At 38.2% G+C, this 17,250-nt stretch overlaps 1 protein-coding gene across 1 annotated transcript in view; it reads right to left on the bottom strand.

Annotated features, from left to right (window-relative positions):
- The window catches only part of Dchs2 (dachsous cadherin-related 2), a 259,692-nt gene that overhangs the window by 210,452 nt on the left and 31,990 nt on the right, over positions 1 to 17,250 (bottom strand). The window lies entirely within an intron of this gene.

Genomic DNA, 17,250 nt, shown 5'->3' with positions numbered 1-17,250 from the left:
TATAAATGGCAATCTCCCTGGAAGTCCTACCATCCTGAAGTGAGTTGGGTCCTTAGGCAGGTAAGTTTGGTAGGGTTCAGTCTCATCTGTTGGTAGGAGCTCTTCCCTGAGACTTGATAAGCCAGTGCCGCCGCCAGCTCACAGATTAGCTGCCTCTGGGGAGGGGACTGGAATTTTCACTCACATCGTTTCCCTTTGCAGATGCTGTTAACAACCCTGTCATGTGTATACACTTTTTTAAAAATCATAAAAGAGACACCACAAAAAGCGAACTGTGCATTTATTTTAGGTTGAGGGCTTATAGTGACACTTATTTTCCTTTTTAGAGCTTTCTGTATTTCATGTTTGTCTAAAATGAGTATATCCTGTATTTAGAATTTGAGAAAGTCATTAATATTGTTTTTAAAAGCTAGAGCTGCTTTCTAGATTCTAGGTATAAAAGAAAATAAAGAGTGAAATGTAATAATGGCTATAAAACTTCAAATAAATAAGAAGAGCCTCTAGGTTTACTAGGGAAATACAATTTCAAGCTGGTTGTTCCGTGACCTTCCATGACACTAGTGTGTTTGTAACAATCCCCATTTGCCAGTAGCAAAGAAATTTGCATCAGTGAATATTTAGAATGTGAATTGTAAAGTGGTGTTTAGTAAAAATAATTCATAATACTGCATTATTTCGGTAAGCCTGGGTGGGCTGCTGGGATGTCCTTCATGATAGAGCCTATGGTGACAATGACAGACAGCTACTGCACCTTCAGGATCTGCCTCAGCACCCACTTCCCCAGCTGCTTCTAACCGATGGCTGAGCACTAGTGGGGACAAAAGCTGGGCCATTCCTTCCCAGTGTTCATCTTGTCAATGGGGCAGTCCTGGCTTTGGCAAACCCTTGGTCTAGCTAAACTTCATCAGAGCAAGATTCAGCTGGAGCTTCTTCCTACCCACCCTCCTTCCTTCTCTCTTTCTACTCAGGAATGACTGACTGCACCACGGCCTAAGTGCCTCCCACTTACCATTGTTGCCTTGCCTGAGTCCTTCACAGGCTGACTCCCAACAAATCTGCACATCTAATCCTACTAGGGAACCTGTGCCTCAGAGCACCCGAACTGACGTAATGATCAACAATGACGTTTTGTATTGGTTTTCATATGGTTGCATAAGAAGGGAATAATACTATTGTTGCTAGATTCATGATTACATTTCATATATGCTGGGCAATTACTTATTTTTAAAAGCATTCACGTAACAAATATCATTATAGCTCTAAGCTTTCATACATGAAAACTAGTCAATTATTAATGTAGTAAGTTGATTAAAATAAAATATCACATAGAAACTATAACTGGTTACACAGTCTGATAATTTTATATGTCCCCATGGTTCAAACAGCATGCACACTCACACACACGCACACACTCAACTTTCTTGACTATTGATGTACTCAGCCTAATATGTTTGGGCCTTTTCATAGCCAATTATTTTAAACAGAGAAATAAACCAAAATTCTCCCTATTAACCACAAATCAGATAATATTTTACATATGAAACGGGTGCTTAATACAACTGTAATTTGCACTGTGCTAATGTCAATGAACATGTGTTTCTGGACACTCCAACTAAGCAAAAGTGCAAAGCAGGCAAAGCTGCCTATTGACACTTTCTTCATTTTTAGTCTCTCCAAGTTCTTCCCAGGTGTCTCTGCATCTCACCATAACGTTGGCAATGTAGCCCAGGCTGTACCCCAACCCGTTCACATCAATGTTCCCCCTTCGGGCCTCCCTTCCTCAAACAACACTTTCATGATTTCAGCTTCTCCCTGCAACCCAACTCCAAATAAAGGTGCTTCACTCTTATCTGCATATTTTCCCTTTTGATAAATGTGGGAATAACTGGCATCCTTAAAGATGTTAATAAGTGATACCTGCTATAACACAGTTGCTTTTCAGGAAGAAAATATACTACAATAAAAATTATCCTGCCCAGCTCACCCTGTGAAGGAACCTGGATTTGGAGGCATTAAAGACAGACCCTTATTGATTTGATACGTGAAACACAGCTGGATTCAGTTTTTATGCTGAACCAATCTTTCTACTACTCCTTGTCAAAAATGTGTGAACTGTAGGCTTTGTCTTCAAAGATGTTAATGTGAGGCAGCTGTTCAAGAACTGTGCAAAGACCAAAATTTTAAAATAGTAACAATGTACAGATAAACATTCAGTTTCTGTAAATATGTTGGAAGCCCAGTGTATTAAACACAATCACAAGTCTTAAAAATTCCAGCCACTGTTGAACTTAGCAGGTCTAAGTCCACTTTCTGTTGTTGGGGCTGTTTTCATAACATCTGATTTCCTCCTTAGAATTTGTAATTAATTTACCAACCCTTTAAGCTCAGTAACAATCCTCCTTGAGAAAGTTCCAAGAGAGTTCATGAGAACAACTGGATCTGGGCCATTTTATATAAACAAAGAATCATCTGACTTCAGGAATTGTCAGGGGAAATATCATAGGAAGGAAGAGACGGGAATGGAAAAATGAGATACTTTTGGCATTTGCTTTCGGATCCTGTCTTCTAACATATATTTTGCAATATAGGTTCCCATCATCTCTGTGAGTGAACTTTGTTTATTAAATGTTTTTCACACACTTTATTTCATTGCATTATCAAAACAACTCTGTGCTGTCCATTTGTTTGTATCCATTTTGCAGAAAAAGAAATGGCTGATGGTGGAATTTCAGTGATTGTGATGAGACTCACATTTACTACGGGGCAGACTAGGGCTAGATCTCAAAAAAGAACTCTATTACGCAGCTTTTTCACACTATGTCACACACAGTTTTATGTCAATTAACAGAATATTCCAAAGAGGCTTTAGTGGCTGCTCAAGAAAATGTTTCTTAAATACAAAAGATGTAAGTGATACCTGCAATAACACAGTTGTTATAGCATTTAAAATGTTATAGGTTTTGCACAGTTTTTATAGCATTTAAAATGTTACAGAAATTAAAAAGTTAAAGGTAACATACATGAGGACAAATACTCATAAATGTCCTTCTAAAACCTCATGAAAGGTTCATTCTGGTTGAAACATAAGGCAGAACATGAAACTACATCTTCTCTAGTTGTGCTATATGGCATAATATTTTCTCCTTGATGAAAACGCTATCAAACTGAAAGTAATAAAAATGACAATATTAGATAAACCTATAGGGTCAATGTCATTAATCAACATCACATTTGGAATCTAGAATGAGTCAAAAAAAAAAACAATGTCCTAGGCTGGAAGTGCATGCAGCTCAGAGATGGAGCATGTGCTTAGAATACAGGAGACCCTGGGTTCAGTCCCCAGCATCAAAGCAAAACAAAATTATGCTCTAAATTTTAAAAGGGTGAAATGGGTTCTTTAACTTGAGTTTTCATATTCAAGATATGCTGCCCTAAAGCTCTGATTATCAGGAAGCTACAAAGAGCCAGGTATCCTAGAGAATTAACACTTTGCATCTTTAGGCAACTGCTTCCATAAATCTTTAAAAAATTCAAATACATTTTAATCCTTCCTTTAAATATGGACCTTAATTTTTTATATTATAATTTGTCTTCATTGTCTAATTTTTGTCTTCTTGTTTTGTTCTTTATTGTAAAGTTGTAAGGAACACGTACTCCCTACTATTATAGGTCTCCACAAGGAAACTCTTCTGAAATGGCGTCTCGCTGGGTTGCCCAGATTGGCCTCAAATGCCTATGCTCAAAGCCATCCTCTGGGCTCAGTTTCCTAGCTGTAGCTGGAACTGCAGGTGCACATCACCATGTGGACTTGCAAATTCTTTTAATTTGCTATGTCTAAAGAGTTGTGGGATTGAAAGCCAGATTACCATGTTAAATTCATTCTTGAACAAACATTTCTTGAGCACTTGCTACGTATCATTAACAGCCAGAAGGTGCTGATGATCCTCATTTGCTGTTATAAGGTCCTTGCCCTCTAGGGATCCAAGGTCTGAAAGTGAACAAGGGATCACAGACAGGGATTAATTCAATGACAGAACTAAGGAATTCCAGGCTCCACTATAGACACGACCAGCTGCAGCCAGATCACAGAAAACAGAAACCAAGGCATTCAATAAGCCTGGGAACGGTTTCTGGAAGTTTTGTAGAATATGCACAATTTTATTAAGCAAAGAAGGGGAAGTAAGGGCATTATAAGCATGAAAGAAAAGAGCAGGACTAAATGGACTCAGAAAAAGTAGACAACTTAAAATTATGAGTCAAGTAAGACATTCTGTAAATGAACTGAGTCGGAACTAGATGTAGAGGGCCTGAGGGTAAGTAAATGGACTCAAGTTTAATTTCAGTTTGCAGAAGCTTGTTTTCTTACTTTCTGGTTAAATGTGTTTGAAATTGCCCTATATCAGAGCTATGAGTAGGTAAACTCATTGCCACATGGGGCTATTTTGAACTGTATTTTTTCCCACTAATTAACCTCAGTTTACTTGGAAGTACTCATTTGTCGCCTAACTGGAAGTTGGGCATACTTAAATATAACTGCAACCCACCAGACTATGAGTTCCAGGAGGGCATGGACTTGTGGTTTTTTCATTGTTGATGTCCCAGCACCAAGAATATTTAAATGTTTGTTAACTGAACAAATGCACAAGTTGCATTTCTGTGGTGCTTTACAATGTGCAAATTGTGTTCCTGTTTATCACTTTCTTTTATCCTGTTAACTTACTATCCCACAGATGAAAGCAGCACCATTATAACTAAATTGGGAAGTGTTTCCACTTCTGCATGCCTCTCTGTCCCGCCACTATGGCCTTAGTGACAACATTTAAGAATGGCATACATATCCCTACCTTCAGGCCTTCCAATGGCTTATCCCAACAAGTCATGCTGATCTTTCTCCATATGCAAACAACAGTATTAATTATTTTGGTGGGGAAGTGCTGGGGATTAAACTCAGGGCTTATAGATGTTAGAGAAGGGGCCTACCATGGACCAACTTCCCTAGCCCAATGATTTTGTTTTATAGAGTATCTTATCTATGCCATCTATCATATTTGGCTTATAACAGAGCAATCTGAATGGGCAGGCGATACCAAATTACACTAATTATTCTAGGGCCCACAGAACCACCAAAATGTCATGTTAAAACACAGATTGCTTCTCTTCTCCCATTTCTTCTGAAAGTTTCTGCTTCAGTACAAGACCTGGAGTGGAACCCCAAAATTTGCATTCTAGCAAGTTCTCAAGATGCTGCTAATGCTACTACTGCAAGGACCACACTTTGAGAACAACTAATGTGGAAAATCATTTTATTGATACTGGTTGCAAAAATATTGCAACAGAGCCAGCATAATTCCATTATAATAATTAAATCAGTATGCCTTGTGCCTTTATGTTTAACTTTTGAGGGAGAGGGTGTTTCCATGTCACCCCCCACATCAATCTTCACATACAGAAAAAAATGTTCATGAAGATAAATTATTTTATGGAAACTACATTTCATCCATCCTCTTGCTAACTGAAATTAGTTAAAAGAAGTAAAAGGACACCACATAAAAGGATGGCTAATTGTAGAGAATTAGAATAACATCAATTATTTTTAAATTAAATATTTCCATTTAGAATGTTTCTTTTGCCCAAAAAGAAACAGTAATTTGCTGAAATTCTAAATAAAATTTGCTGCTTAAATAGAAAAATCAGTCCCATATATCCAGAGAAATGGAGTTTTCATTATAGAATCAAGTTACTTGGTTCATAAACTTCGTGTGTAGAAGTTTTGTGCCCGCTAAGGACAAGCTAGAAAAACAGCTGTTATGTGCTCTCCAAGCCTCCATGACCAACAAGAATTGTTGTTTATAATATAAATGCTTTACAGTGTTCACCATTAAAAGCTTTGCCTTTTTCATTTTGAAGTTCAAAATGTGATGACTGCCTGCTCAGGTCAGGGCTGATGAAGTTCCCAAAGTTGAGGAGTTCAATTGTGATATGAAATACCATCTTTTTGAACACATCATGTTAACTTTGGAAATCTGTATTTAAGTAGTTGTTAAATGATCCTCCACATTATAATCCAAGGACCTAAATATATTATATGACTATGTGCAGATATGTGCTAGAATCTAAAGAAAATAAAACAAACTTAATTTTGATTTTAAAAGTTGACAAATTATAATGTTCACTCATTCTAAAGTTCATTGGACCAGTTATATTGACAGTTAAAACATTATCTTCTAAGGATGCAGTTTCTCAGATGTACACACAAACTCCACAGATACATTCAAAGAAAACCCAATTCCTACAAAACAATAAATATATTATTACCATATGTCACTACTGACTACGCCTCACCAGAAAAAAAAAAAAAAAAGATTATCAAATGGAGATTCAATAGCAGAAAATACTACAATAATGATAAGCTGTTTCCAAATTGCCCTAAAATATCTTATGAAATATTTGTAATAATAAAATATTTCTTCTATTATGTAATGGGAACCAGAATTTTGAAAAATTATAAAGAATTCCTATTTCACAGGTGGAAATAAGCCAGATAAGAAACTAGTTGCTCCTAGCAATGATACAATATTTCATAATTAAATGTTCTCACCACAGAACAAAAAAAAAAGTTAAATATTTGAGGTGATGGTCATGTTAATTAGCTTGATTTAATTATTCAACATTGTATTCATAAATCATAACACCACTTTGTACCCCATAAATGCAAGTAATTATAAACTGTTAAGCAGCAAATTATCAATTCATTGTTTAAAAGGAGACGATAATGGGGAAATTTTCACAATCAAATTTGTCAGAGACATTGTTCTTCCTCTGAAGCCTCTGCTTCTCACAAAATGAGGAGATGAGTTTTAGTTGACAGTAAGTTTAAGACATAGGTACCATCCCCTGGGCGGGGGGTAAAGTCCATTTGGGAAACACTTGTCTAAAAACCCTGAAAGGGAAGATTAGAGCTGAAGCAGATGATCAAGTGGCAAAACTCTCGCCTCCGAACAAACGTTCTGGACACAGAATGTCCTAAGGGGAATTTCATGTTTCATAAAAAAAAAAAAAAAGAAGAAGAAGAAGAAGAAGAAGAAGAAGAAAAAGAAAAATGAGACTTTCAAGAACCACAAAAAGTTCTCAAAACTAGAAATTTGGTATCTCCTCTCAGGAAAAGGAGAACAAAGGCAAAAAGGACCAGCCAACCACTGTCCCCAGAAACACTGTGCCATTACTGATGTCTGATCTCAGATCCGTCTCACCCTCCTCCCTGCTCTGCTCTGTGCTTCACAGAGATGACCTCCAGTCTCCTCTCTAGAGTACCCTTGCTAATTGGCTTCAGGTTACATTTGCATAATGAGATGTGGCAGGAGACTGAGAGCCAAACAAGGATAAACCCCAAGAGTTCCAGCCCCTTTCCATATCTCCAGTGGAGAAATCTAGGAAAGACTATATCTAACCTGAAGGTCTTAGCGTCCCTCCCCTCCCCATCCCGCATATGTGAGCGCACATGCATAAGCTTATGCTCACATCCCTGTCATTTCCAACTTGCAAAATAAACCCATACATAAAAGTAGAATATGTAGGACTTAAATGGACATCGTTAAGCCAATATTAAGTTTATACTTAAATAGGTTCTTCCCACCTTTAAATCTTCCAGGCCGCCAATCATACCTGTTGAACTGATGGTTGACCGAGACTAATTTGCCAAGCAACCTATATTGCAATCAAGAGTCGGACAATACCAATGTCCTACACGGACCACTGGTACATTTCTACTGTTACATATAGATAAAACCTCATCTATAAATCTGAGCTTCAGTTTCCCTGCCTTAAGCTAGCATCAATCATACTGATTTAATTTGCAAACATCTCTGGTGGTTTAATTAGAGATGCTTGCAGCAGAGACAGAACAAACCAAAACAGGAAGATGTATTGCTCTATAAACAATACATATTATTTTGATGAACTCAAATTCCTCTTCTATGATACACTTCATGTTGAATGATTTAATTAATGCTTCTGTTAAGACTTTGCATGTGTGTAAGGTGGAACTTCTTCCCAAGGGCTATTCTTCCCAAGGGATGAGGGAGTTGGAAACTGCCTTCAGAGCCCTAACACAGGCATCCTGACTTCACCATTAAGCATCTGCTCAACCTTGGATACATTATTTCACTTCAAGTAGCCTCAGTTTCCATGTTTATGTAATGGCCTAATCACATGACCCACAACAACCCTCATGAGGTTGTTATGAAGACTAAATCAAACATTTCACATAAAATGAATGGTGTTTCCTGACATGTGGAAAGACTGCAATAAATGTTAGCCATCATTTTATTGCCAGCTACAACCTCATGTCAGTAACTGGAAAGGAAAACAATGAGAAAAGGCTGGTGGCCTATATAACATTTGTTTAAAATAATAGCAATAACAATAATAAACTATGAGCCTAGGAATAATAATAAACTATGAGCCACAGAACGTGTACAAACCCTATTCCCAGCCTCTGCTTTCAACTAAAAGTATAATTGAATTACCAGTGTCACCTAAATGGACTTGCAGAAGAGCTAAAATTAGATAACAGGGGGAATGGAGAAGTAATTCAGTGAGCAGAAGAATCATATATGCAGTACTAGCTTCTGAAAATATCAGGTCCTCTGAAAACTATTTTCACCAGCCATAGTAAGCCCCAAATAGGGGTCATGCAGGAGCTTTTCCAATCCCAGAACCACACAATGCAAGAACATCATTAAAATTCAAGTAGAATTTTAGGCCCATCACCTAATAATCTAGAGTTTTTCATTAAAAATGTACTTATTCCTTTGCCACGATGAAATATCATTTTTCCATTCTCCCTCAGGGTCAGTATGACGTGTTCAATATGTAGCTGCCTAGGACCTTGTTAACACTTTAAAGTGCGTGGATACAGTTTTAGTGAAACATATAGTTCAAAAACCATTATAACAAATATTTGACTTCCTATCTCAGGATACATCAGTATTTAGTACATATCAATGAGAAATTCATTTATTTGTTTGTTTGTTTATTTATTTATTTACTTATTTATTTATTTTATTTTGTGGTGTTGGGGATTGAACCCAGGGCCTTGTGCATGCAAGCACTCTACCAACTGAGCTATATCCCCAGCAGAAGTTTATATTTATCTATGTTTTAAGAGCTATAATTTCTCTATCTTGCCAGGTCTATTTTCAAGAGAAAGTGAAAGAGGAAATATTTAAAATGGAAAAGATCGGGATCTGGCATAATGACACACCATCACTCAGAGCAGAAGGTATACAGGGGTTAAGGGCTGGGGGTGTAGCTAAGTGGTAGAACACTTGCCTAGCATGCACAGAGCCTGGGTTCCATCCCTAGGACCACACACACACACACACACACACACACAGAATTAATTAAATAAAAATATAAAATATTTTACAAACTAGAATCTAATACCCTAAAATCATTCTTGGTTTAAATCCACATATAATAAAAAGAACTAAAGACTTGCCTTTTCCCCCTTTATGCTCTTAAGATCATTACCATCTGGTTGCATCATATGGATCCATAAGTAACTGTTTTATCATTTAGAGAAACAAAAGTAACAACCTGTACATTTTTGGTGGATTTTCCGAAGGATAGGTGAGGAGGGAACGCTTGCCAGAGGAAGACTTTCCCATCCTTACTCACTTTCCATAGCTTCCCAGAAAGCTCTCCCCAAGGTCAGGAGCTGATATTCAATGCTCTGCGCTTGATGTTAAACTAATCAAAAGCACAAGAGGTAGGTCATGCTTTTTAAATTCAGAGGAAGGAAAGGGACAGGAGCCACCTGGCAGGCTCACCCTTGGCTCACTGCACCCCACCCCCAACAAAATAAAATGCCTCTCTGTACTTCTCTTAAGTGCAATCAGCGTTTTTTATTTTCCAGATACTCTTACACAGAGTATCTTCTGCTTCAAGTTTTCTTTTTTCTTGAGTTACAAATGATATGTCTAAGTTTTTTCCCTATATTTGGCTTCATATATTATCAGATTCCGCAAACATCTTTTCCTACTTCACTGTATGGAAACTTGGACATCTCATCTCAGTGGTCTCCTCCTAACACTTTACAATGAAGCAAAGGACAACAAATAATCAAACTTCGTGTTTGCACATTGCTTTACAGCATACAGAGGTTTTCATGTATATTATCTTTTGCTTCTCATTGCAAACCTATAAGGTAGGCAAGAAGGACACTGTCATTATTCATGTTCTCAGACTATCTGGAAAAAGGCTGTTAATATACACACTAAGCACATGAATGGGAACAAAATGGTTGGTTGAAATTGTCATTAAAGATCTTACAACTATTATGATAGAATTTAAAGTCCTCCCAGAATTTCTGACTCTGGATTTTGTATATACAAACAGACAACTGTTTGAATCTGATATGTGACTTAGGAAGATTTAGCAACTCCAATACATATAATGAAAAAGCATCAGATATTTGTTGGATGGAAGGAAAAAAAGTAACGTAAGAAAATTAATATTTATACTGTCCATAGCTAAACACAAATAAATGCATAAACCTATTATCTAGTAAAAACCATGAGAAAGAGATATCCTAAAGCAGAATGATAAAAGGAAATAGTATGTGTTATGTTTTACAACAAATGGAGAATTGCGTTGTAGTTAGGCATATATTCTATGTTTAAAGTTAGAAATTTACAGTCAGAAATTCTGGAAGGAGTTTAAATTCTATCACTTAAGAATTGTAAGACCTTGCTGAGCATGGTGATGCATGCCTATAATCCCTGCAGCTTGGGAGGCTGAGGCAGGAGGATTGTGAATTCAAAGCTAGCCTCCGCAACTGAGCGAAGCTCTGAACAACTTAGCAAGATCCTGTCTCAAAAAAAAAAAAAAAAAAAAATTAAAAAGGGCTGGGTTCAATTCCTAGTACCTCCCCCCTCCAAAAAAAAATGAGTTGTATCCTTGAATGAGAAATTTAATCCACCATTTTGTCCCCTTCTGTCCCTCTATCCATTCATGTACTTGGGGTTGATATTAACAGCCATTTTCCAGACTCTCAGTTTTCTGTGTAAGAACATGAATAATGACAATGTCTTTCTTGCCTACCTTACAGGTTTGCAATGAGGAACAAAAGATAATATACATAAAAGCTTTTGTATGCTGGAAAGCAATGTGCAAACATGAAGTCTGATTATTTGTAGTCCTTTGTATCTTATTGGAAATATGACAAAAAAGTCAAATAATTCAAAGATGTATGAGCAAAAAGAATCGGATACCAAATCCTCAATCCTCTTCCTCAGCTTCTGCTCTATCCTTCCAACCTTCATCCTTATGTTGGGCTTTTTCCTTCTCTTATACTGGGGAAATTAGATCCCCTCTCATAGCACTTTTAATATTTTATTTTTTAGTTATAGTTAAAGTACACCTTTATTTTGTTTGTTTATTTTTTTATATGGTGTTGAGGATCGAACCCAGGGCCTTGCACATGCTAGGTGAGTGCTCTACCACTGAGCCACAACCCCAACCCCTCATAGCACTTTTTGAGGGACATAAATTCCGTGACTCAGGAAAGAACACTTACTTCCCTGATAGAAATTCATACCAAGTCTGGCATACTTTTTTCCTTTTTTAAAATTTTATTTGTTCTTATTAGTTACACATGGCAGTGGAATATATTTTAACATATTATATATATGAAGTATAATTTCTCATTCTTCTGGTTGTACATGATGTAGAATTACATTGGTCATCATATATGCACATAGGAAAGGAACTCTGATTCATTCTACTATGTTTCCTATTCTAATTCCCCCTCCCTTCCCTTCCTTCCCCTTTGTCTAATTCAAAGGACTCCTAGTCTTCCCTACCCACTGTGAGTTAGTACCTGCATATCAGAGAGAACACCTGGCCTTTGGATTTTCAGGATTGGCTTATTTTACTTATCAAGATAGTCTCCTATGCCATCCATTTACCAGCAAATGCCATCATTTCATTTCTCTGTATGGCTAAGTAATATTTCACTGTGTATATATATATATATATATATATATATATATATATATATATATATATATATATCACATTTTCTATATCCATTAATCTGTTGAAGGGCACCTAGGCTGGATCCCTAGTTTAGCTGTTGTGAATTGAGCTGCTATAATCATTGATCTGGCTGTATAATTGTAGTATGTTGATTTTAAGTCCTTTGCGTATAAACCAAGGAGTGGTATAACTGTGTTAAATGGTGATTCCATTCCAAGTTTTCTGAGAAATCTCCATACTGCTTTCCATATTGGTTGCACCAATTTGCATGTACCTTTTTCCCCGCATCCTCGCCAATATTTATTGTTGTTTGTATTCTTGATAATTGCCATGCTGACTACAGTGAGATAAAATCTCAAGTGTAGTTTTAATTTGAATTTCTCTAACTGCTAGACATATTGAAAATTTTTTCATATTATTTGTTGACTGGTTGTATTTCTTCCTCTGTGAAGTGTCTGTTCAGTTCCTTTGCCCATTTATTGATTGGGTTATTTGGGTTTTTGGTGTTAAGTTTTTTTGAGTTCTGTATATATCATGCAGATTAATGCTCTATCTGAGGTGCAGGTGGCAAAGACATACTTCTAACAGTAGTAAATGGGACCATGTAACACAAAATGCACACTCACCATATGGGCCTCTCCACAGTGCTGCTCACATTGAGGTTTCTCCCAGAGGCTTCCAAGTGTAGGAGAAGGAGCCCATTTCAGAAACCCAAATCTTTTATAACTTAATCTCATAAGTGAGATTACATTCCAGCCATTTTCTACTAGTGGCAAATTACCAAGTCCAACTCACAAACTGGTGAGGACTTAAGGAGATGACTGTCTTAGAGTCTAGCTGTCTAATCACCCTACACCTCAAAATATTTTAAAAAACAGTTCTGAAAATGCAATATCCACACATAATCAAAGGCAATCAGGAACATGATGAACACAAGATGTATGCATGTGTGGAAAAAAACACAGTGAATCCCATTAATTTGGACAATTAAGATGTATTAGTAACTATTTTAAAAGATGGTAAGCAGGAAAACAAAAGAGAAAAAATAAAGTGGAAACAACAGGATACTACAGATCCAGAAAGTTCCAGATATTGGAGTTGAATTGTCAGAGACCTTGAAAGGTATATATTTTTTTGTGTTCATTGAGGGAAAAAAAAAGAAGATAATGAATTTTAACAGATAACTCTAAACAACCAAAAAAATTATTAAATCAAGTGCCAGATTTCTATTTCTAGGCATAATGGCATATCTGGGACTGAGCCTATCATTTTGTTATCAATAACTGAAAAACTGGAAAAAATTAAAGGAAACAACTTCAAGGAGACATCAGAGAGCAGGCAGTGCAAAACCGTGATTGCTAAACTGAGAGAAGCAACAAGGTGATCCTTACAATTATCCAACCTAGTGGCTCAGTGATAACACCAGAATCCTGGATCAGAGATAAAAGACTTCATGATTCATAGCAAAAGCAGTAGCCATAATATCAGCATATTCCTATCGATTCCCCAAACCCAATTCTTAAGGTTGTGGTGGAGGGTCAATTGATGTCTACATATACAGTAGAAAGATTGAGCTTAAAGAACTCACCCTTTACAGCAAGTAGTAAGCAAGCCTGCTCTTTGTCCTGAATGGAGACATTACTTTATCCCCCAAGGTTGCTTGCTGAAAACACAACTCTGATAAATGATCCAGGTAAAGAGAGGCCAGAATCTTGCATTCCTGGCATACCCAGCAAGACAGGCAGGACCTATGGGAAACTGACATAGTCTAATGCTAAGTGCATTTCATCAAAGTGAATCATGTGAGCTAAATCAGGATGACAGCTCTAAAAATGGAACTATTCTTTTCCAACGTAAGAAACCAGACTGTTTATACTCAAAATGTTTATTAATCAAGAAAGAGAATCAATGCTTGAGCTAGGGTTTAAGCAATAGATCCAAGGAAATTTAAGATTTCAACAGATTTTACTATAATTCCTTTTTTATTACAGTTTTCTTTACTGGCATATAAGTAATACTTCATCAACACAATTCCAAGAGTGCTTAAGTTGCTTTTCCATAGTCACAAGTGTTAAATGTTATGTGCAAAAACTATGTCAGCGTCTAACACAGAAAGAAAAGTTTTCTCAGTATTTGTTACAACATTAGGAAGGTAATACAAGACTACGGATTAAAAAAAAATTTAGGAAGATCCACAGCAAGAGATAGTCATGGGCTGGGGCTGTAGCTCAGAAGCAGAGTGCTTGCCTAGCATGTGTGAGGCATTGGGTTTGATCCCCAGCACCACATATAAATAAAATAAAGGTATTTTGTCTATCTATAACTAAAAATCATTCTCTCTGATCTGGAATGAGTTTGTTAAAAAGAGGGAAAGCTAAAATTTGTACATGAATATAAAATCCATTCTTACGCTTACGGGGTATATCAGTATAGAATAAAAAGTTATTTATAAGCTGGATACACCATATGTGTGATAGCTATTGAGTTGTCGGATACTCTGGATAAAACTCATACTATTGTTATATATTTAGAGTCTTGTGCAAGTAAGGAAGTTTCATGAAATTCTACCATGTCTTATTTCTTTTTAACAAAATTTTATCAATACTAGAGTTTTTAGAGTTGGTTATTTTGCTATTGTTGTTTTGTTGTTGTTGTTGTTGTTTGTTTTTGGTGCCAGGGATTAAACCTAAGGGGGTTTAACCACTGACCCACATTCCCAATCTCTTTTTTTTTGTATTTTATTTAGAGACACAGTCTTGCTGAGCTGCTTAGGGCCTTGCTAAGTTGCTGAAGCTGGCTTTGAACTTGTGATCCTCCTGCCTCAGCCTCCCAAACTACTTGGACAAGGGCATGCACCACTGTGCCTGTGCCTGGCAAAACTAGATTTTGAATGTCTTTAATCAATATAGCCACTAGAAGGCATTTAAACATAGAGTCTCTTAAAATTGCAAAAATAATGGAACAATTCAAGAGAAGTATTAGTAAATTATTTTAAGGAATTTAAAAAAAAACTATCGAGATTCAGCAAATCGCCCTGTGGCTAGAGTCTGCAGCGCGCGCTGGGAAAGGAGGAGATAGCAACGCAAAGATACAGTGCTGCAGTTTCCGCGGGCTTCTGCCAGCTGTGCAATCACCGTACCAAGTGCTGAATTCTGGGTTTGAGACAGGGGAAGGAAGCGGTCCAATTCGGTTCTCCACACCGGTCAGACCACAGAGGAAGCCAGCGGCCACCATCTTGGAGAGCTGACGTCACCATCCCTGTTTTCGACTGATCGCAGCTCATTCAGCCATAGAACAGGTAATATCAGGCTGCCATTCGCCTGCGGCTTGCAGACAAATTACTCAGGCTCAGTGCTAATTAACCCGTGGAAACTGCTTCTTGGAGCCTGCTCCTATCAGAACATACACCGAGCACGGAGCAGCCGAATTCCAGCTCCCGGAACTGCTCTGGCCTAGGGCTAAAGAATCCGCGGAAACTGCTTCTCAGTCCGGGTCCTGCTGAATACTGTGGAGGTAAATATCAACCGAGCCTTCATAGGCAGTGGCAACAGGACTGAGACGGGGCTTGTGAGGGCCGGTCAGGACTCACCCATTGCTTTGGTCACCCGGCAAAGGGAACAAAATGCTGCCATTCGCATGGGATACCAACATGGCAGAGATCTGATGTCATCAGAAAGCGGCGGAGGAGAGAACTTCATCGATACCAGCGGCAACAGAAAGAGTTGGTCTCCTGGTAAAGAAAGTGAGTCACAAACACCCGAGTCTCTCTCACTTTGTCATCAAGCCAGAGAGGCAGAGCAGAGCCGCCGCCTGCGCCCGGAACAGGCCCAGCGGCCCACCGGCGTGACCCCAATTGGAGCAGGGGCAGAGCAGAGCCGCCACCAGCACCCGCAAGGTAGGCAGACCTGCGACCGACCTGCAGAACAGGACCAGTGGCCTGCCGACGTGACAGACACGTCACCCCATTTGGAGTAGGGGCAGAGCAGAGCCGCCGCCCGTTACCACAAGGTAGGCAGACCTGCGACTGACCGGTGGAACAGGCCCAGCGGCCGGCCGGGGTGGTAGGCACATCACCCCAATTGGAGTAGGAGCAGAGCAGAGCCTTCGCCCGTGCCCAGAACAGGCCCAGCGGACCGCGGGTGTGGTAGACAAGTCACCACAATTGGAGGAGGGGCAGAGCAGAGCCGCCGCCCGCGCCTGCAAGGTAGACAGACCGCCGCCCAACCCTGCAAGGGAGACTTTTCAACTATACAAGAGCAATATAAATATATAGGGGGGAAAAATGTTCAAAAACACAACAGTTTCACCAAGCAGAAAGAAACGCAAGCAATATGAAAAGACAAGGAAAGAAAGGACCACAAGCAATGCAGGTCAACTCAACTTTAGAAGAGGTAACAGCTGCAGCAGATGGAATGTCAGATAAAGAATTCAAGATATACATGCTTCAGATGATCTGGAGTCTCAAGGAAGACATTAGACAGCAAAATCAGACAATGAAAGATCACTTCGACAATGAATTACACAAACAAATCCAGGCAGCAAAAGATCAACTATACAGGGAGATAGAGGTTATAAAAAACAAACAAACAGAAATCCTAGAAATGCAGGAAGCAATAAACCAACTTAAAAACTCAACTGAGAAAACTACCAGCAGAGTAGAACACTTAGAAGATAGAACATCAGACAATGAAGACAAAGTATTTCAACTGGAAAAGAACATAGACAGCTCAGCAAGACTGTTAAGAAACCATGAGCAGAACATCCAGGAAATATGGGATAACATAAAGAGACCAAACATAAGAGTCATTGGGATACAGGAAGGTATAGAGCTCCAAACCAAAGGAATGAGCAATCTATTCAATGAAATAATACGAGAAAACTTCCCAGACTTGAAGAATGAGACAGAATCCCAAATCCTAGAAGCCTACAGGACGCCGAATGTGCAAAATCATAAGAGATCCACACCTAGACACATTATAATGAAGATGCCCAACATACAGAATAAGGAGAGAATTTTAAAAGCTATAAGAGAAAGGAAGCAGATTACATTCAGGGGTAAGCCAATCAGGATAACAGCTGATCTTTCAACACAGACTCTGAAAGCTAGAAGATCCTGGAATAACATATTTCAAACACTGAAAGAAAATGGTTTCCAACCAAGAATTGTGTATCCAGCGAAATTAAGCTTCAGGATGGAAGATGAAATTAAAA

This window comes from Marmota monax, unplaced genomic scaffold, assembly GCF_021218885.2.
Source record: "Marmota monax isolate L192 unplaced genomic scaffold, Marmota_monax_Labrador192_F-V1.1 WCK01_AAM20220418_F8-fsc00002, whole genome shotgun sequence".
Lineage (NCBI taxonomy): Eukaryota > Metazoa > Chordata > Mammalia > Rodentia > Sciuridae > Marmota > Marmota monax.
This window is presented reverse-complemented; position numbering and strand designations above follow the sequence as displayed.